The sequence below is a fragment of the Lycorma delicatula genome, chromosome 6, assembly GCF_047948215.1.
Source record: "Lycorma delicatula isolate Av1 chromosome 6, ASM4794821v1, whole genome shotgun sequence".
NCBI classification, from domain to species: Eukaryota; Metazoa; Arthropoda; class Insecta; order Hemiptera; family Fulgoridae; genus Lycorma; species Lycorma delicatula.
The window spans coordinates 83,232,330-83,255,865 of NC_134460.1; the positions used below are offsets into that span (position 1 = coordinate 83,232,330).

General features: G+C 26.5%; 1 protein-coding gene across 21 annotated transcripts in view; it reads right to left on the minus strand.

Annotated features, from left to right (window-relative positions):
* Positions 1–23,536, minus strand: part of LOC142325978 (CUGBP Elav-like family member 1) — a 1,952,897-nt gene that overhangs the window by 1,219,540 nt on the left and 709,821 nt on the right. The window contains exon 1 of one of the 21 annotated variants that reach the window (XM_075367973.1): positions 16,200–16,594. The exons of the other annotated variants lie outside the window; for them this stretch is intronic. The gene's annotated coding sequence lies outside the window, so the exon portion shown is untranslated. Of the gene's footprint in view, positions 1–16,199; positions 16,595–23,536 lie in introns of those variants that run through there. 21 annotated transcript variants of the gene reach the window in all.

A 23,536-nucleotide genomic window follows, 5' to 3' on the forward strand; every position in this document is an offset into this window, starting at 1 on the left:
TAAACGATAACATCTGGACCTTTGACAATGTAAAACTGGAACAAACGAATGGAGATTGTTTATATTTGTCTATACACAGACTATCAGAAGATTTGTAAGTCCTACTCTTTGTTTCGATATATGAAGTCACAAAGTCCATCCAATTTTGTCCACTTATCTTTTCAATCCGATATAACAAAAGAGAGCAATTGTAAATTTTATATTACAACGTCCACTTCAACATTCTCCTCCCGTTCCTACAACGTAATCATTATCAACAGCGTTGAGTAAAAATAAATCTAAAACGTAAGTTATATAATATCATTTTATTTTTCGCAGAACAATACTGTACTGCCTATTTTAAATAATCTGACAAATAACGATGTATTTCACTTATTCAGCGCTTTGTTGTTCACAAAAATTTAATAAATTTACGATCTGAATTCGTATTTTTTGTTTTCTGGTTACATCAACTATGGTTTCTTTCCATAAAACTGATTTTGATTGAGATCTATTTATGTAAAATATATACAAATACCGATTGAAATTTAAAGGGTTTTCTTAAGGAACTCTTTAAAATATATATAAATATTTATTTATAACATATAAATATCATTTTAACAATTTTTATTTATATGTTATAAATGTAATTTAATGGAGTTTCCATTTAATTAAAATCGCATAATGTTTTATAATACCGTATAGAAATTCAACCTAAACAACAATAACAAATTTAATTAGTTCAGTGCTGGTTTGTTCTACGCATGAAAACTAGCAGCTATGATAAAAACCCTACTTATCATTAGATGACCTAAGTCAAGAGTTATGGACCAAATAATCACTTTACATTAGCCGGATAAAAATTATGCATTATGGGATTATATACTTGTGAACGTTCTGACAAATTAAAATTAATTAGCTTCGTTTAAGGACAATGATGTTAAGAAATAAAAAAAAATATATATATATGCTGTAATGTAAAATATACATATACATATATATTTTATTATTAATCATGGCCCGTTGGTATTGATATAAATTAATTATCTAATAATTTCCACTTACCTACTATTTTTATTATTATGTCCGAACGCTTTCGTATATTAGTCCATCATCAGGAATATTTAATTGTTATGGATTATAATTATTTCCTTCACAAATTAATATGTTAAATGAATTTTGAATTTTAAAAACAAAAATTATAAATACAACTGATCATCAAAAGGTAAAAATAATGTTGACACATAAATGTTCCTAATGATGGATTAATATTCGAAAGGCTGGCACATAATGATAAAAATAGTTGGCAAGTGGAAATTATTATATATATATATATATATATATATATATATAGAGCTCTAATTTTGTTTTTATTTTACCTTTTTTACCATGCAAATAAAGAAACTGCCTATTTATTGTTCAAACTAAGACATTCATAAATATAAAAAGTATTCTTTAAAATAGAAAGAAAGTAAATAAAAAAAAAATAATAAATATCTTTGTAAAAATCAAGGAAGAGTTTTAAGTAATCTTACCGGTTGAGGTACACAAAAAGATTATCTTGTATTAAATTATGTTTTTTTTGTCTTTGTTCAACTTTTGACTAATATGAAGTTAGGCAATTCATTAATCAAAATTACAATACGATATCTAAAACCTCTGTCAAACGAGCTACATAAAAAAATTATGTATCATTTAAACCATACCAAAATTCCAAACACGTGTTGCGTGTTCCAAACACATTCCGATTGAGTTACGAGTTTTTTCAGCACACCGAAAAAGTATAAAATATGTTTGAAACCTGTCACTGAACTGGATGGTTTTAATTTAGGTGAAGTTAACAGAACATTTAATGAATTTCATTCAAACAATAATGAATGATCTACTTTAAAAAAAAGGCAAAAACTTTAGTCATCTATTGATTTTAAAGGCAGTGAATCAACTTTAGATGTTATTCTGAAAGAGTTAGGTTTCAAATGACCTAAAACTGAAAATATCAAAAAACGTTTAACTGAGAAATCCGAAATCAGGTGGATGAGAATTGAATATTTGCAAGCAATGGCTAAGTGCAGAAAAAGCAATGCTACAATTATTTATTTGGATGAAACGTACATTTTAAGTTCGCATTGTTCGAAAAAGTCGTGGTTTGATGGTATTGTTGAGCGACTTCATGTGCTGATTAATAAACGCGATCGTTTAATATAATTCATGCTGGAGGAGATATCCATTTTATTCCGAACGCATTACTAACTTGGAAAGTCAGTTCGAAAAGTGGCGACTACCATGACAACATGAATTCAGACAATTTCGTGAAATGGCCGCGTGAAAAATTGATTCCAAATCTTCCACCAATCTAGTTGTTGATAACGCCCCTTATCACAATACAGATATTGATAAAGCGCCAAATTTTTAACTCTAGAAGAAAAGATATGACCGATTGGCTGGAGAAAACCCACATTCCGTATAGTTCATAAATGCTGAAACCACAGTTATATGAATTAGTAAAGTTACATAAAACTAAAGTATACAAATATCACTTGGATGAACTTTTGAAAAAATATGGGCATCATGTTCTTAGACTCCCACCGTATCATCCTGATTTGAATCCTACCGAGATGGGATGGTCAGCCGTAAAAAGACATGTGGCGAGTCAGAAGACACTTTCTTTCACAAATGTTGAAAAATTAACGACGGAGAAATTTAATTCCATGAATGAAGATGACTGGAAATCCTATTGTGAAAAAGTAAAAAAAATATTAAAAAAGAAAATGAAAAACTGGATCCACTGACAGATGAAATGACGGAATATTAAATTATACCCGTAGACTCTCATGGTGAAAGTGAAAATGAAAGCGACAGTGGTAGTGTGGTGAACTTGCTAGAAGTTTGAATTAGATGCATGAAGAAAATTCAAGTAAGCTTACGTTTATTATTAAAAAATAATAATTTAGTACAAATAAAGGATATAAAATATTTAATTACGTATAGCTTATAATTTGATACGCGGTGTTGATGTTCTAAGGTCGAGTAGTAATGCGCAGTCTGCTTTTGACGTCACAAGCTCGTACACTGGCTGGATCAATTATAATATATTAACAATCTCTCACCAGTTGCATTAATCATCCATACAATTTCTGCTACATCTGTGCAGAAATACTGGCATCAAGACTGAATGGATGGCATCTTTTTCAACCACACACTAAAGTACTTTTCGTGACGGACAGTCAGAATTTGAACATTTCTTCTCTTAGTACGAAAACCTAGTACTGTAATGATGTGAACTCTTCACTGGACGGTTTGGGACAAATGCACCATCCTGACAAATGGTGGCATTTTATTGGCTCGTAAAAGCATAGTTTGAAAGGTGTTTTATTTCACATTGGAAATAAATACCCATCAATATCATTAGCATACGCTGTTCACATGAAGGAATCTTACGAAAATATGAAACTTGTATTGAGCAAGATTCAGTATGAGGAATATGTATGGCTTATTTGTGGAGATCTGAAAGTAATAAGCGTTTTTAGTTGGGACTGCAACTTGGATACGCTAAGTTCTGTGCTTTTTGTGCGAGTGGGACAGCGGAGATAGTAAAAACCGTTACATAAAAGAGCAGTAACCAAGAGAGAGGTACTGACTGTAGGAGAGAGAATGTTGGTCAGGCATTAGTAAAACCAGAAAAGGTTTATCTTCCGCCACTACACATTAAGCTAAGTTTATACAAAAATTTTGTTAAAGCAATGGATCGTATTGGTGCAGGGTTTCAGTTTCTAAAAAACAAATTCTCTAATATAAGCGATGCTAAAATAAATGAAGGTATATTTGTTGGACCACAAACAAGAAAACAAGTGGTCCGGCGTGTGAAGAATGTTTGAATGAAAGAACTTGGGTGTTACATGTCGCTCAAAATCCATTTCTTACATTCAAATTTGGATTTTTCCCTAAAGATCTTGGCGCTATCAGTGATGAACATGTAGAACGCTTTCAACAGGAGATATCTACAATGGAAACACGATACCAGGGAAAATGGACTCAAAAGGTTTAGCTGATTATTGTTGGAATCTAAAGAGGGATCTACCTTACAGTAAATTATAACAGAAAATCTAAAAGAAATAGATTTTAGGTGAGCACTAAATACATATAATATATTGTCATATTGCGTTCGCAATAAATTATTTGTTTTAAAAGAAATTTCAATTATAAAAAAACTGAGTCCGGTAGAAAAACTCGTTTATTGTTTGTTAACATATATGAAATCAGCATAAAAAATACTATAAGAATCAGCCATTCACTCTAAAAAATTTAAAATAAATTTTGTTGTCCAGTGAGTGTTAAAATAGTTAAGCTAAGTAAAAAGTGGTCAATTTTTTGAAAATAATAATTGAAATAAATAATTTATTGATTCGTTCCAGTATTATTGAGTATAAAGTAAATAGTAAGATGCAATGGAGTTCTTCAAAAACAATTTACAATTATCATATCATAGACAATTTTCTAAATATATTGGAAACTTAAATAATGTTACTAGTTTTTAAGAACAATTAAGAATTAAGTTGATATAAGAATTTTTTTATATGAAAATATAATTATTTATAATGCTACGAAATGTAAAAAAAAGAGGAGCGGAGAAATAATAAATAGATAAATATACAGAATAATAATAATAATCAGCCAACAAGCTTTAGCACTTTCTAGAACTAAATTTTACATAATTGTACACTATAAAACCTAACAAAAGCAAAGAAAAGTGATTAGGATTTTTCAAAGTAGTTTAATAAATTTTTATTAATTATTTTATTGTTAAAATAATATTTTATATTTTTATTTCACAATTAGTAAATTAAATTTTTTTTCTTTCACCCAGTAACAAAAAAAAGTGAAACTTCGCAAAATGGAACCTCTTAAAAACGGAAACCTACTCAAAACGAACGGTTTTCCAGCCCCGATTTATTTTAATAGAAATTAATCTCTTCAAGGCTGGAAATTCCGTATTACGGAAACGGAAAAGTAGCATTGATTTTACTTGTTAAATTTGACCGTTTTAAATTTATCCCAAAAGACGAAGGGAAATGAAAAACAGAACAGCCTGTAATAAAAAAAGTGATTAAAAACAAATTGCACACAATCTCGATTTGTAAAATAATAAAAGCAGTATTAGTCGACGATTGTTGTTTAGCAAAAGATACGCCATCACATTTATGGCTCCAACTTCCGGCCTATAATCCTACGGTCATTAATAAAGTACGGTAGCGGGCGACAGCTTATGTAAACAATCCAGTGCTCTATTTTGTCAATAAGTTAATCGTTTCTTTGTATTTCTATATATACCAATTGAGAATTCAGCGTTATTAACACCGTGGTCGGAAGGAGTACTAGTTTTGTTTTGTCGGGATCGTTTTAGAGTTTAATTACAGTACTTTATTATTTTTTTTAAATCATAAAAAAATTATTTTATTTTAAAATCAAAGCTACTTCATGTTGTTTTAGGCAAAGTGTATTTCTTATTTTTTAAGTGTGACTTTCTAACGAATATAATTAATTGAATACAAAAATAAATGTAACACGTGAATGAAAACTGTTTTCACTATCACTCTGGCAAGCAAACAGTATAATACGTATTCCGTAAAAATAACTTATTTCAATATTACAATTTTTAAAAAACTACCGAATAATGTAGTCTACATACAGTAGATAAGTTTTCGGAATATTCTGAACGTATACCTTTGTCAAACTTCATTTTATATTAGTATAATTCATTCCACAGGACCTAAATTAGTTCGCTTTTTAATAAACTCTGCAAGACGGAAACCTCTTTAAAACTGATTTCTTTATCGGTCCTGTCAGATTCCATTTTGTTGAAGTTTTACTGTACATATCATGTACATTATCATCCTAAAATATTTTTTTTAAAAATCAAAAATAAGGCAAACTCTGATTTTTTAGACTAAAGTAACTTTAGTAATACTGTGTAATATTTTTAGAATTAAAATGTATTTTACTAAATTCGTACGAAATTCAATGCGAGTTCTTACATAAAATTAAGAAAAATGTAGATATCAAAAACAAAAAAATTGTGTAGATATCAAAATTTTAATTGTGTACTACCACAATTAAAAAAAATATATAAATAATAATAAATGAAGCTTTATGTTTATTTAGATGAATTTTAAACAATAAAAATCTAAACTATAAAAGCGTTTAAATTAATTACACAAATATAATCAACTACACGAACGCAACAGTTGCTTTTGAAAGACTAGAAAAAAAACTACATCTTATCCGCCATATTTGTTTATAAATCCCTTATTTATTATTTTTTTTAAATTAAATTATTACTATTATTTAAAATTTTTTAAATTTCTTTTACTTTCCTGTCCAGATAGCTCTACAGCTCTAGAAGGGAAAGTATTGTAATCGGTGCAATTTAGGCATATGCGGTTTTCACCGGATCTTGACGTTTTGACACCTAAGAACCAAAAAATAAAAAAACCAAATGTAAATTTTCCGGATGTTACCTGTTCGTATGTACGAGTGTGTCCGATGTTGGCCTTAAAAGCATATTTCCAGAACTATCAGACCGATTTTGATTAAACTTGGTCAGATTACTTCTACTGCATATATGGATCAAATTGAGTCCATTAAATTTTCAACTTAAAATGTCAAGGGGGTGAGGCTGTACAGCAAGGTCATCCTCAGTATCTCGAGATTTTGCCTAATAAAGGTCATATTTTTTTAGAAACTTTAGCTTAGAATTAAAAAAATAACAATATTTTTAAAAAAACTTTTACAAAATCGCATTCCCCACCACAAAAAATGGCGTTGTAGTTGATTGCTACGTTGTTACGTCTCAGGTAAGCGGTAGAATTAAATAAATAAATAATATTTAAAGTGTAAAAAAGTAACTCGATCCGGCTGAGTCTCGACTCGATCGCCCGATTGACTCGGTACTTATTGAGTTAAGCCTCGTGACTACACCGTTCTGCCGACCATACAAGCGAAATTGTTTTATATAAGTAATGAAATTACAACTAAACTATCACACTAAACATTAGTTTAGTAATTGCCGACCGTTGCCGCTAGTACCGCCACACCCACGCGAATTAAATACGGTATGTGCGCGCTTTAGTTAGAATCACTGTATTGAATAAACGAAAAAAAACACTATATTTAAGAAAAATGATAAATATTTTAAATTACGTTGTGTGTGTGTGTGCGTGCGCGCGTTTGCGCAACTGTGCATCAGAAACAACCCACGGTTGTAGTACTTTCAAAGTCTTTGAAATTCCCACAACTGTGTTGTCAGCTTTTTTCTAATGAGGTACGCGTTAAAGAAACCATACAAGAATTTTTTTTTTAATTTTAAAAAATTATTTTTAATAACATATTATTTAAAAACACTTATTCTTACGTCAGCAAAAATTATATTATTTTATACACGTAAGATGTTATTCATACTAATTATAATACATGCTAGTTTACGAACCGGCTTTATTGTTGTTTATCTTTTAGCAATCAATAACACTACAATGCTGAATATGCATAAATATTTTGTATTATTATTTTTTTTTTAGCTAAATTCATATTTTATTAATAACTTAAAATTTTCATTAGAAATATTTTCTAGAAAAATAAATAAATCAGAATAAAAATTAATTATTTTAAAAATATAAATTCTATATTTTAATAAACTGTAAATTTTTACATATGCGTGGGTGAAAAATGTAATAACCCAATTAAATAAAATATCATTCTCATAATATTAAAAAAAATGAAGTTACAGATGGATTTTGTTACACGCATGTTAATATATGATCGCCTATACAAATGAATATAAACCTATCGGTGGCTTTCTTTCGTCACAACATCAAAATAACCTTAAGATATATCAAGACATCGGATAAAATCTACCTTATGCCCATTACGTCACTGGAAAAAAATTACTCTTCCCATCGTCGATTTATAGTATTTATTTTAAAATAAGAGATAATACTCGAATGTAATAATTTAATTATAAGTAGAAAAATAGTTAACTAATAATAATTTAATAACCGCTACCGGTTTTTCAAGAATTAATCTTTCATTTATATCTGTTACAGAAATTTATATGGGTTTATTTGGATTTAATTTTAGTTATTATTCGTACACATAAAAAGTGTACAAATTAACATGTAATAAATAAATATTACAATATCTGATAAAAGAAAACTAGATAAACTTATGAACATTTTTACAATGAATAAATAAACAATCAAACTTATGATTTTTCTAATAAAAATTGGATGATTGAATAATTAATTAAAAAATAATTTTATTGTTGAAATAATACTTTATATTTTTATTTCACATTTAGTAAATTTATAATTTTTTTTTCTTTCTTCCAGTAATAAAAAAAAGTGAAACCTTCCCAAAACGGAACCTCTTAAAAACGGAAACCTACTCATAACGAACGGTTTTCCAGCCCCGATTTATTTTAATAGAAATTAATCTCGTGACGTGAACAACACATGCCTTCCTTGTACGCCTTCTAAATTACATATACATATTTTTTTTAAATGAAAAATATATAAAATTTTATTTCAATAAAAACTTCTAATATTTTTTTGTTTTTTTTGTTATTGAATTATTATTTATCGAAATTTTTTTACAATGAAAGGTTAATAATTATTAATAAATCAATATATTTATATTAAAAAAAAGTTAAAAAAAAAAGGAGATCAAGTCTGATTTGAACCAATGTGCCTTTCCGTAAGATCCACATATTTTATTAAAGTTTTATTTGATTGAAACTCTGTAACCAATGAAAATAAGTACCACTTATGAAATATCATTGAAAAGCTCTCAATGAAGGCTTATTATTGTAATTAAGAAAAAGCCCAAAATACAATTGTTTTTTTGGATTTTGGGCTTTTTTGGACACTTTTATTTCAGTCAATTGCAATCAAAAGGGGACGTGCACAACTAGATGTTACAACAGTCCTAAATCCAAAATTAATCGTTTGACTAAGTAATCGTTTTTTAGTTATGCGGGATACATATGTACATACATACGTACGTACGTTTAGACGTCACGCCGAAATTAGTCAAAATGGATATTTCCGTTGAAATCTAGAAACCGAAATTTTTCGCGGATCACAACACTTCCTTTACTTCGTACATGAAGTTTAGGTACAATAAAAGTGAAAATGAAAAAAATTAAATCCGATTATGTATCAGTCTTACATTTTAAATGTTTGATTATTCATTCCGGATTGATGAGTATAGGATCAATCATAAAAATGATAAAAGAAGCCAAAAAATATGATAAATTATATTTATGCGTACAGCATAAATAAAATGGTTTTTTAAATTAAATTTTACTAAAAATGATAATTATAGTTATAAGAGATGGTACAAATCTGATTTCGTTCTAATCTGCGTTGAAATGATTAAATAACGCAAATTTGAACGCAGATAGATTAGACAATTAACCTACCAGACACATCTAAAATTGTTTACCACGAATTTTATGTTATTTTGAGGTTTTTTTTTATATAAGACACGAATATAAATTAATTACAGTTTACAAAATTAAATTATCTGTGAAGCAGTTTGTTAGCAACAGAATTCGGACGGAATTGATTTTTCATTCTAATTAAATATTAAAAGTGCATAATTTATGCATTATTATACAGCTATTTAATTTTACAATATTGTTCCATTTTTACATTTATAATTTTTTTTTTTTTCATTCCTTTGTTATTTGTTTAAGCTACGGTATTTGTATTCTGTGAATTGTAATTTATTAAAAAAAAAATTGTATTGTTAAAGGTTTTTTTTTACCTCATAAGTATTTTATTCATATTTTTAAACAATAAATTTTTATTTTAAATGCAAATTTTTTAATCTATACAACTGCAGCAGTACGAATGTAAAATGGATTCAAAAAATAAAAATATTTTTACTATGTGTTATTAAAATTCAATAATGTTGTTCCAATTGTACATAACTGGATTGTAAACATACTATACTACGTATATAATCTTTATTGCCACATTGTAATTAACAATTTCCGATTTCTACTCAACAAAAATTAGTTACTCTTGAAATAGCAATAATTCACCTTAAAAACTGATTAAATAACTACGGATTTTAGTAACAAAGTAACTTCACAACTAGAAAAATTAATTTCACGTTACGTCTAATGCGTAATTGTGTGAATTTAAGATAGAATCATCGACATCTGATAAATAATTATTAAAAAACAAAAAAGGAAATATATTATTACTTTTTTTTTAAATCGAATAAAACATTATTATTCCATATATAGATCGAAAACTTAAAACGAAAAACAAGTTACTACTAGCCAATTAATTAAAATAGGTTCCTGTTACTTTAAGGGATTGAATTAACTTTTCTGTAGATTCTTAACTACAAATAAACATCTCTATACGATGGCATATATAATCTAAATATGAAATATTTATAAGAAATAAAAGTAAAAAAAAAACAACTATGTAATACGTCGGAAATTAACGATAGATTGTGTTGGTTCGTTGCATCATTTCACATTAGTCTATGAATAAAAATGATTTATAGAAAAAAGAAATATAATAATCAAAAATAATTTTTAATAACTGCACAATAAACTATAGTACTCTTTCTTATTTTTCTCGCCAAATTTGAACGTTTTTACCCAGTGGGTTTTTTAGTTATCGGCCAATTTTAAAATAATATTTGTAAAAAAAATAATTTCGGTTTTTTCTTGAATTAAATAATAAGTTTTGAAAGAAAATAAGTAGGGTAATAATTATTAATTATTATTGTAGGAAGAGGATAACTAAATAATACTCAAAGAAAATTCTCTTAAAATAATTGCTGCTAAGAGAAAACCCACGTTATAACGTAACGCCATTATTAGCTGCTGCAACTACGTAAAGGGGCCAGATTTTTTTTTTTTGCGACCATAAACTGTACATTGCTTGCTTTGAAAAGAATTATTTTATTACTCTCATATTCAACAATATAATTTTATCTGCATTATAATAATAATAATTAATAACATTTGGTTACTTAGCTTATTAAAACGGACAAATTTTTAAAATTACAAAACCCTTTAAATTGGTAGAGAACAATAAGAAAAAAAATTATTATGCAATTAATAAGACATTTTTTTCTTTATTTTATACGATTTTTAGAAATTTGGCTCTTAACTTTCTTTTTCAAAAGTTTATTTCCTCTTTCGAGGAAGACAAAGTAATTAAACAGTACAAATTCTTGTAAACTTTTTAATATATTTATATATTTTTTAAATTAATTTTTCTATTTAAAAATGTTATTATTTTTGAAGAAACAAATAACGGAAAAATTAACTTAATCTGTTCTGAAAAGATTTATCATTATGCAAAAAAAAAAAGAGCAATAAAAACCGCAAGTTATTTATTTCTTTTGTTTTACAGATGTATAATTTAACGTATCATAAATTACTTTAATTTGTGTCTTAAAACTTTTTAGTTTAAACTCCTTCCTCATGCCTTTAATTTAATTACAATGCAGTATTTACAATGAGTTTCATTAAAAGCTACAAAAAAAATAATAAATAAATATAAACACTAAAATAAATAATAATATTAATTTTAATTAATTGAAAAATACAGACGATAATATTAATTATTTTACTTGATTTCATTCACCGCGTTAATTAATGACAACAATTAAAATTAAAATTAAAAATCTAGGACGGGATAAAAAAAAGTCAGTTTTTGTTGAAGGTTCTGACTAGATAAGAAATAATCAACTAAAAAAATATTAAATCTATAAAGATGTGAAACTTCGTAGATCCTAAATAAAAGGAACACAGTTTAATGTGCAACGAAATAAAATAACCAAGTTAAATTCTTAAGAACGACATCATTTATGTAAAGAACTTTTAAGAAGTCACCCATTTTAACTGTTAAACAGTCATTATCAGCAGATGTTAAAAGTTCTTTTTCTTGTGTAAAAAAAAATTAATAAAATGAAAATGGTGATATCTAAAAATAAATATTTCAAGCGCAATAACAAAAAAAGCTTGTCTTATTTATGGATTAAAAAATCAAAAAATATAATTATTAAATGTAATAAATAATATATAATATACATATTATCTGTGTATATTTAATACATATGAATATATTACAACGGTCTGTATTATGCATATATTATTACATGGTTTGTATGAAAACTAAAATAAGAAAAATTAAATATAAGTTAGCTAGTCAAGCAAAAAGAAAGGGAATACATAAATCTATAAATAATAGAAAATTTTGGGAATTTTTGAATTTTTTTTAGGCATTTTATATTAAATCAATTTTATCTTGGAAAATCGATGAAATTACTATTTCTATGATACTGATGTTAAATAATACATTTACGTTGTAAAATAAGAGTTGTACTTTAAAGTGCTATTTTAATGTAATTGCTATTTAATGTAATGTGAATGTAATTCTGAATGGTATCTCTTATAATTAAATTACATTATATGCTTCCGGCCAACGAAAGAAACTTTAAAATAGCACTTTAAAGTACAACTTTATTTTTATTGTAAATATTGCATAATATAATTCATAGTTTTAAATAGTAAATGTATGAGATCTTCCCTCTACATTGATAAAATATGTGTCTGTGCAAGTTTTCAATCAAAAAAAAATATTTGACCCTGATTAGTGAAGATAACTGCGAACTTATTTCTAACTCCTAGAGTGGAGTTAGAGTTAGTTATATTAGTGGAGTTAGTTATATTTAAATGAGCCTCAAGCATGTTTCATTGTGCAGCTAATATGATAAAAAACAGAATTATAAAAATAACGAACAAAATGTTTGTTTATTTAAATAAATGACTGTATGGAATTAATATTTACTATTACTTTATTCATGTGATTTGTGTGCAATTTAAAATGTTTAGTTATCCTTACAATTATCGTATTAGATAATCATTATTATTATTTAAATAACATATTTGATAAATTAAAATTTTGTTCTCATGAAAAAATAAAATAAATTACATTCATTAAAGTTAAATAGCGTTCACTATTCGACTCTTGTTAATGCGGTGAACAAATTAAGTTACGAGTTATATCGGGTACAATTTAATTTCAGTATCAATCTAATCGAAGTTTTCGTAATTAAATGATCGATTTTAAACTAAACTTAACTCTAAAAAAAAAAACAAAACAAAAACGAACGATTTATTCTTATTAATTTTTTTTTTGTCTTCAGTCATTTGACTGGTTTGATGCAGCTCTCCAAGATTCCCTATCTAGTGCTAGTCGTTTCATTTCAGTATACCCTCTACATCCTACATCCCTAACAATTTGTTTTACATATTCCAAACGTGGCCTGCCTACACAATTTTTCCCTTCTACCTGTCCTTCCAATATTAAAGCGACTATTCCAGAATGCCTTAGTATGTGGCCTATAAGTCTGTCTCTTCTTTTAACTATATTTTTCCAAATGCTTCTTTCTTCATCTATTTGCCGCAATACCTCTTCATTTGTCACTTTATCCACCCATCTGATTTTTAACATTCTCCTATAGCACCACATTTCAAAAGCTTCTAATCTTTTCTTCTCAGATACTCAGATTGTCCAAGTTTCACTTCCATATAAAGCGACACACCAAACATACACTTTCAAAAATCTTTTCCTGACATTTAAATTAATTTAAATTATTTGCAATAATTAAAAATAATTATTGCAAATTATTTTTCGTTTTTTAGAATTTAATATCAAATGTTTTATAGTCCAATCCGTGTTTCTTCTATTAAACAACCAAAGGACAATTAGGGAATTAATTTGGCTGTTAAAATCATAAAAAATATCTATAGTCACGAGCCAGACATATACTAATCTATGTACAAGAACGAAGCATCATAATAAGGGCTCTTTTATGCAAGTTGTTCTATATGGTAGTGTTTATATGTTTGAAAATTAAAACTGCTGAAAATTTTATAAAATGCACAATGAGAATTATTATTATTATTTCTTATGAATATTTCGGAAGAGCTCAGATATACCTTCAGCTTTCCTGGATTCGGGGCCCGTAAGCAGCCGCGTCCCTTGTCCGTAACGTGTGAATAAGGTGTAGTTCTGTACAGCCTCAGGTCGACAATACCTGAGACGTGTGGTTAATTGAAACCCAACTACCAAAGAACAACGGTATCCACGATGTAGTATGCAAATCCGAATAAAAGGACTACCTTTATTAGGATTCGAACCTGAGAACTATCGACTTCAAAATCAGCTGATTTACGAGTTTTACCGCTAGTCAGTGAGAATCACCTGTTTAGTTGAAGCATTGTAACACACTGATTTACTAGAAAAATGATTTCATTAATGTGTTATTTACATTATTTTCCTCATTTATTATATATACATAAAATTAAATTAAAAAAAAATAAATATATATTAATTACGGAGAGTTCAAGCCAAAAGAAAATAAATAATAGTAAAAGATCAAAGTAATGCAAGACGAAAATAATTTATATATTTCAATCGAACTCTACGAAAATAAAATAGTTTGTTCATTTTATTTGTTGAAAATGATTTTTATCAACAAAAAAATTGTTAATTTGTTAACTCTTTCTTAAGATAATATGTTTAACATATTTCTATAAGTTATAAACAGAAACTGACTGTCAGCACAGAAATATTATTTTTTGTTGTAGTCAAACGAAAAAAATAAACAACTACCTTATCTATACAACCTCATTGGTTTTAAAAGTTATCAGTAAGTAATTTATTACTTTATCATTAAATATTATTAACTATTCATTAAAAAAATTTGTAAACGTAAACAGATTTTTGTGTAGTTTAAATTAAACCTAATTAAGTTGTCAGATTATAACAAAGCTACGACAGCATCTTATAACTGGGAAACGTGAAAGATAATCAACACAAAAACAAGACTACTGAGTCATTCTTATTTAATTTAGTATTCTTTAAAAAGAAAAAAAAAATGATTAGACAAGCAAAACTATTTTTATTAAATTACAAAAATTTTACTAACAAAGTTAGTATTCATAAATTAGTTTTAAAAAGATGATTTATTTTAATGAATGATGGGTATTCTACGAGTAAAGCTGTTCAACACAAACGTCTTGTATGTACTTTGTGTATCATAATACACATACATTGCAGTATAACACGAAATTTAATCTTCTTATTTTATTAGAAGAAACATTTTGTTATTTACGTAAATTACTTATACAAATATAATCTGTGATAAAGTTATAAACCTACTCGTTTAAATTAAAAAAAAAAAAAAAACACAAAAAACTGATAAATGGTAAATTTAATTCAATTCTTTAATTAATATATAAAATAAACAAAACAGTTTTAATTTTTTACGATTTGTATTTGTAAACGTAGAGAGAAAATTCTAAACGATAATGGGAAAAGCAAATATAATTATTTCATTGAACAAAAGAAAATTATAATTAAAATTAAATTTCCATTTTTTCGTAAATTGAAATAATAAAATAAAAACCAACTATAAACGTAATCTACAAACAGATCTAATATCAATTTATAACTACAATAAAAGCTGTTAAATAATAGAAAACTGTAATCTATTAATATCACATCAGTTCTGGAATAAAAAGTAAATACCGTAAAAAAAAATGAAACGTTGAGAAAAAACTCCCTCTTTCTGTCATCAATTCTATATTTTCAAATGAAATATTCCTTTTTTCTTTATTATAAAGATTCTAAAAAAATAAACCAAAACCATGTTTAAATTCTTCAATAATGCAATGTTTCTAGCAAAAATGTCAAAAAGAAATTGTAATTAAAACTATAAAAACAATAATAAGAAATAAGATACAAGTACATAAAAAATAATATAACAATAAATATACACTAATTAAAAAAATTCAACATAATATATAATAATAATAATGTTAAAACTTAAATTAAAATTATTAATATTAATTTAAATACTGTTTTAAAATCGTTATTATCTATTGATAAGATATATGATTTTTAATCATATATTTTTAATCATAACGCTAAATCACGTTTTCGCAAATACACAAAATCTTTATGTGTCTAGTGTTTCAATGAAAATATTTTTAAGTAAAACACTTATTTGCATATGAATCGTTTAATATCATTAATATATAAAAATATATATATATGTACATTAATAATAATGAAATATATATGTGTATATATATATATTTTTTTAAAGATAAAATTAATACTAACCAGTTGTTTATACGAAGATATATTTTAATTGAACCATTCACTAAATCACATGGCAACAAATCTTCCTATAAATCCAATGATAACTGAGCTTATATCCTTAACTCGATTATTAATTTATCTTATTATTATTATTAAAATAATAATATATTATAAAATCACAAATATTATTTTAAATATTTTTACAATTTATATAATTTTTTTTTAATTACGATAATAAAACTACGCGATTTAAACGTTACAAAAAACGATGTTGATAATATATTGTAATTATGTTATTAAATAAATTATTTAAATTTATCATATCTTTTATAAATTCATATATTTAATTAAGTAATAATTAACAATATAATTATACGAGAAAAATATACCACGCACACAACACGACCGGTTTTAAATTTAGCCGCGAATTTATTAACGTACAGTTCGGCGTTCAACCAGCAACTGGCAAGCTACACCGCCACGTCCAAGCGACTCGGTAATGTTCGTTTAACATCGTAGAAATTCGTACCGTAATATCGCGGGTTCATTACATTGATTATCTTGCATCAGGAGATTGATTCTTGTGAACCGGTTGCTTAGCGGGCTGTATTTAGTGATGACCACTACTATTCGATATATATCGTACACTATATATTCGATATAAAATCTAAAGCATTAACTAGCCTAATACTAGTCACGGTTGTCAGTATTAGAGTCGGTTTCCTTCTTCGAGGAACCGCAAACCCCCTCTTAATTAATCAATATTTCGGCCTCCCGGCCTCGTGCAACCGCTTCTGCCTCATCCATCTCCTTCTACATCGACCACCCTCTCGCTATTACTGTACACTGCCCTATTCTACTGTTACAGACAGGTCGACTTAATTTACTTCTTCCGATGAGAAACCAGATACCTAAAATCTGGTATTCATTATCATTTACAAAACAGTCTTATCAATATACATCGCTATATACTGTAATAATATCGTAAAGTAATGCATAATACATTGTAGCTTTTGAGGAATAATTATTCAATTATTCATTTGTGATAATAAATTTAGTATGTTAATCTAATAAAATCACACAATAAGCAATCTGTTGGGATATTCTGATTTCTCGTCTGCATCCTTTTTCGACATTTCTTTTATTTTATCCAGAAAAGTTAACATTCAGAGCACCCCCGTAAAAAAAAGTAAGAAACCATCTTATCTTAACCCATGTCAGGATTAAAAAAAAATCGATAAATACCTAATAATACTTAACTCATTTTATTTATTTAAATAATAATTTCTAACTGTTTTTAATAAAGAATGAAAAATTTTGTATTTTAAAATTTATATACTGTTGAAAAAAATATTAATACTTTCAACACTAGTTTATATCAACAATACTCAAATCGTGCATTGTTATTTTACTAATCATAGAATTATTTGAGGTGAGAGTAATTTTATTACTAGAGAATTTTAATATCTTTTAAGAAGCACATATAATTTAGGCAAAATAGATTCATGCAGAGAATACTTTTAAAAGGATAAAAATTCTTACTTAATTATTTCTTTTAAACAATTTTTATAATATATAATTTTAAAAACAGCTTACCGAATTCCATTTGATTTCCTCCAGCGCTTTCGGCTATTCTGCCATCTTCAAGAGGAGTATAATTATGATTAACATATATAAAATTATAATCCTACATGTTTAAATTATATATATATGTATATATATAAAACAATTCATCATTTTTTATTAAATTCATCAGTCTAAGTGACTACGTCCGTATTGTAATAGTTTCTCACTTAAAACTATTAGATATTAACTTATAAGATAACAATTGAGAAACTATTACAAAACGGACGTAGTCAATTACACTGAATACTTTAACTTCTGACAAATAATAAAATGACGATCAATTGTTTTATTTATATATAATTCAATTATAGTAATTTTATAATTTTAATCATAATTATATTTCTCTTGAAGATGGCAGAATAGCCGAAAGCGCTCGAGGGAATCAAATTGGAATTTGGTAAGATGTTTTTAAAATTATATATAATAGTTAGTATACCAAACATGCCATGTTCTAAAAACTGAATTTTTTATGATGTTTTCTTAAAAGAAACGCTATGCACTGCGCTGATCATCGTGATGGATGATAGCGTTTACTGAAACGCTATCATGCCGGATGAAAGACTGCTTTCATTCGACAAGTCCAGGATTCAAATCCTAATCAAGCATACTACTAAAATTTTTCATACGTAAAAAAGTTTTAACTCAATAATTCCACACCTAAGTTTTGAGCTTATATGATGAATTAATCATAAAGTAGAGAAAAATAAAGTAGACGTATTATAATACAGTCCGATCTTCGTAATTTTTAGCCACAGAACTTCTTAACTGCAAAGAATCCTTCCTACATGCCAGTAAAAAGTTTAATATGTTACCAAATTTTTAACTGAATAAATATAAAAAAAATACTATTGTGATTTACATGATTTTTAACACACTACTACGCATTTTATCGGTGTTATTATTATTTTTTTAAATATACTTTTAATCTTATTTAATCATTGATAGAATTTGTTACACAATCTGTTCCTAACTTTTGTGGTAGTGTCTAGGATAAAACAATACTTAATATACATTGATCTAAATGTTTATAATTCTGAAGGTGGTATATTTTTACCCGGTGTCGAAACCCGTTTCGAAATTCAAAATTTCTAAATTAAAAAAGAAAATTTCTTGACATACCCGTCACTAAAAAACATATATTTTAACTTATTCATTTTTTAATTTATTTTAATTTTAAAATAAAACTATTCCACATATAATTTTTATTGAGATAATTTATTAATGTTAGATTACAATAATGAATCTTTATTAACTATATTTATATTTTATTAATTAATTCAAATAATGTTCAAACAAGAAATTACAGAAAAAATTGGTTTTAGAGCCTGATAGAAAGAACAATTTGAAGAATAGAGCGCAGGTATTCTTACATCTACGATTATGTACCTACCTACTCACACCTATATACCTACTCTATCCTATACCTATCTATTCGTATTCTTATACCTACTTATTCGTAGGTATTTCTTTTATCAGAAAGATAAAAGAGTGTTAAAGTGTACCGATTTGAATTATATTTGAATTAGGGATAAAGAACGACCGAAAAAAGGATAGGAAAGTCGGAAAAAGTCAATGATCAAGCCCTCAAAAAAGAAATGAATTAGGGTTATGAAAACGGAAATTAGTTACAGGAAGCAATACCATAAAATCGTTGATTTTATTAAGCTTTAACAGCTAGCAAATTAAATAAATATGTAATAATAGAGCAGTGTTTATTTATTTACATTAACCATAATTTTTTTTTGTGCTGAGCAAAGAGCCATGTAAATAAGATACAAATTGATAACATTGATTAACATTTCCTTTTTTTAAAAAAAAAAAATAAGTCTGCTTTCAGTTAAATAGTTTTAAATGATGTAATCATAAAGCATCTTTAGTAACCACAGCTTTTTTTTTTTTTTTTTTTTTTTTTTTTTTTTTTTTTTTTTTCAGCAGTAACTTACTAAATAAACATAATGAAACAATATTTTGAACGTCGAATCACAAGACTGCTCGATAAGATCTTCTTCGATAGAAGGAAGAAAATATCCTGATTCTGGACGGGGAGTTTTCATTCAATCTTTTTTCAGGACAAACCGGAACAAACAGACGTATTTGAGACGCCAATGATATGAGTTCATTGGGGACTTAAACCATGGGCCTCCTGAACCTGAAATATATACAATAAATATCCCAGGTGTGAGCAACATAATAAAGTTTAATGAAAAAAAGATTTTCTGAAGATCTCCTTTCAATCTCGAAACACAAGATGAGAAACATTGAAATAGATGGACAACTTCGTCTTTATAATTTATGTTGTTATTTTATATTATTCTGCTTAATAAATAAAAATTTCCTAACATTAATTTTTTTTTCAGTTTTTTTTTTTAATAAAATATTAAATATATTTACCATATATTAATAGAATTTTTCTTTTTATATACAAATTTCTACAGTGAAGAACACTGTTTTCCATGTAAAATACTGAACTTAGGAACATTGAAACTCGTTAACATTGTTCCTAAGTAGAATCGTACAATATGAGTTCTTAAAGCTAAGTAGTTAGTCTAAAAATCAATTTTTTTTAATAAATTAATAAAAATTTGAACATTTTAAAATTATTTTCGGTATCCCAGTTTAAAAATATTTAGGTTAAAATTTTTCCATTGATTACAATCATAAAAACAAAATTAAACATAAACGGTAATGAACTAGCGTTATTAATAAACAGACGCGTGACGTTCCATTAAATTTATAATTTATCTTGCTATTGTATTCCTTAATTTATTATCATTAGGAACTAAAAAGATGTATTTTTTATTATCAGTCTTACACAATGGCTTTTGTATTTTTTATAGTATGTAATGCAATGATACTTATATTACTTATGATACTTATACAGTAGAAAGAATAAAGAATAATTTGAAATGCCTCTGACAAACAGAATATTTATGTTCGGAATAAACACATTTTCAACATTTTACAATAATATGATTACACATTTATTGACACATTGTCGTTTAAAGTTATTAGATCATACAGTTTTATCTCTCGTGCACTATATTGAGATCCATTTCAGTAGGTATATCATTATTGTATTATTGTATAAGGACAATAAATTATGGTGATTTTAGCGAAATAACCATATTTACGGAAAAAACTAATATGTAAGTAAAATAGTAATAAAAATAAAAACAAAATACCGATTAAACTCGTTAAAAACTATCGAAAAAATAAAAACGAGGTTGAATGCTGGTTTAATTTGCCTTACCAAAGGGAAATTCGGAGCTCGGGATGGGAATGGAAGCTTAGAGAGAAAAAAATGCATTCGTACGTCGATTAAGATACGATTAAAACAACAGTGGAGTATTTTTGTTCGGAGCTATCCTACCGAGCTTAGAATTTCATAAAGAATTAAACAAGGCAAAATGTGAGAGATAAAATAAAGGAGATTTAATTATTTGTCTATCAATATTTCTTAAATTAATGTAATAAATACTAATGCAATTAAACTGCAGGCTTTTTTTAATGTAATATATCTTAATTTTACTGTTTTTCCTTTGATTTCCTAGTCATACAATTTTCTTATAAAAATGATTTAAATTGTAATACATCCTATTGTATTATCTTGGCAGCACCAAAAAGACAGTATCCAATCATAATTACTTTTATTCAACTTTGAAAAATAAATAATTATTATTTTTAATTAAGTTAATATTAATTAAAATACGAATTTATTTTAATTAGTATAAACTGTACAGAAACTCTGACATATCTATTGAAAGATAATTTAAAAATATTTGCTTACTGTAAATTATAAATGCATTATGTATAATAAAAAGTCAATATATTACATAGACAGAAGGGTAATATAAATTAAACTCATAAAATAATCAGATATGTGAGTAAGATATTTTTATTAATATTAATTATCCCTAACCGGAACTCAGTAGTATTCTAAAATTAAACTGATGTTGGAAATGTTTATGAAATTAAATAATAAATAGAGAGGTAAATTATTAAAATATGCAGCCAAACATGTTAAATATTAACATTTATATAATAATGTTTAAATTAATTAATTCTGCTTCTTTTATAAAACAATAAAAAAATATATATACTAGTTTTACATATTTTAATAATTATATTCTTTTTACGTTAATTGTTATACTTTTTTTTTCTTTTTTTTTAGGTATACTCTTAGGCTAAACATAATTTCCTTAATCATTAATACTACCATCTTCATGTAAAAATGATCAAAAAAATCTTAAGATTTTTTTTTAAATCCATCAATAAAACGGAAGTTTTTACAATTGTAAATGCGTTAAAATTAAGTTTATTTCAAAATACTTCAAAAGGTTCAGATTACACTTAGCAAATTTATTTTTATATCTACTTCTTAAAATACGATTAAAAAAAAAAACCAGCTGTTTAAAGTGAAAAAATTACTTCCTCCTTAGAGCTTTCAATTTTTTAATATTTTTCTTTTTCATGTAATAAGTATAACATTCCCTAGAGTTTAGTGTTTTTTGAATGTTAAGTTTAATTAAAATGTTTCTTTTTTAAGTTCTTTATATACTTTTATTTGATTTTCCAAATAATAAAGTAATTAAACTTTATATACAACTTTATATACATATATATACAGTTATAATGGTTTAAAAAATTCAATACAACAATCGCTTTAGAAAAAAGAAATATATTTAAACATGTTAATTTTTTTTGTTTATTCTATTTTTTATTGTTTTTGTTAAAATAATTAGCGACTTAAAATATTTTTTTTGTTTAATTTTTAACTATGTATTGTATAAACCCTGCAATTTATTTAAATTTTCATGATTAGTGGTAAAAAAAACACAAGTAATTAAATAATAATTAGAAACTTATTTGATTCACATTAATTATAATAGAATGCGACAAGGAATAATGTCGGGAACATAACTTATCTAATTACCAAAAAAACTAATATTTTTTAAAGAAAATCCTGGAATTGCACGCATCTATTACTTAATAAAAATAAATATATATATATATTAATTGAATGAACGATTCAGTACGTGAACAAAGAAAGAAATATGTAAATTTAATTCTGTTGTCATATTTGTAAAAAATAATCCAAACGGTTGAAATCAAAGTAACAGTGAAAGAATATGCCCGACTATGTGCTGTATATACCCTATTTCATAGACAAGTGATTCAAACAGGACTTCGCAAATTTAAGAGCATATAAAAATTTATTTAGATTGCTTACAGATTCGGTTGAGGTATCATTTTGCAGCAAATGACATCCAGTTTTGACTCGCGTAGTTCATCAGTACTGAATTCAGCCACCAGCGCTATCACCATTGTTGTTAAAAATGGATACATTTAGTGGTGCGGACGGGGTCGCTGTGTGTTTTGGTTTCACGATTGCAACTGCAAAACTGCAGTCAGCAACTGCAGTTCAACGTAATTTTCGTAGACAGTACGGTAGGGAGTCTCCTAGTAAGCATACAATTTACTCTAGGCCCCAAACTTTCGTTGAGGCAAGTTGTTCTTTAAGCATACAAAATCACCACACGCCCACGCGTCCCTGACGCTGTTGTGGAACAACAGAGAGAAAGATTTGTACGTGTCCGAAGAAATCAACTCGACGTGCGTCACGCGAGACTGGCATTCCACAAACTATTGGTGCGTAAACGATTGCACTTGAAGCCATACAAACCAACCGTAATTCAAAACATTACAAATGATGACAAAGTTGTTCGGCCAAG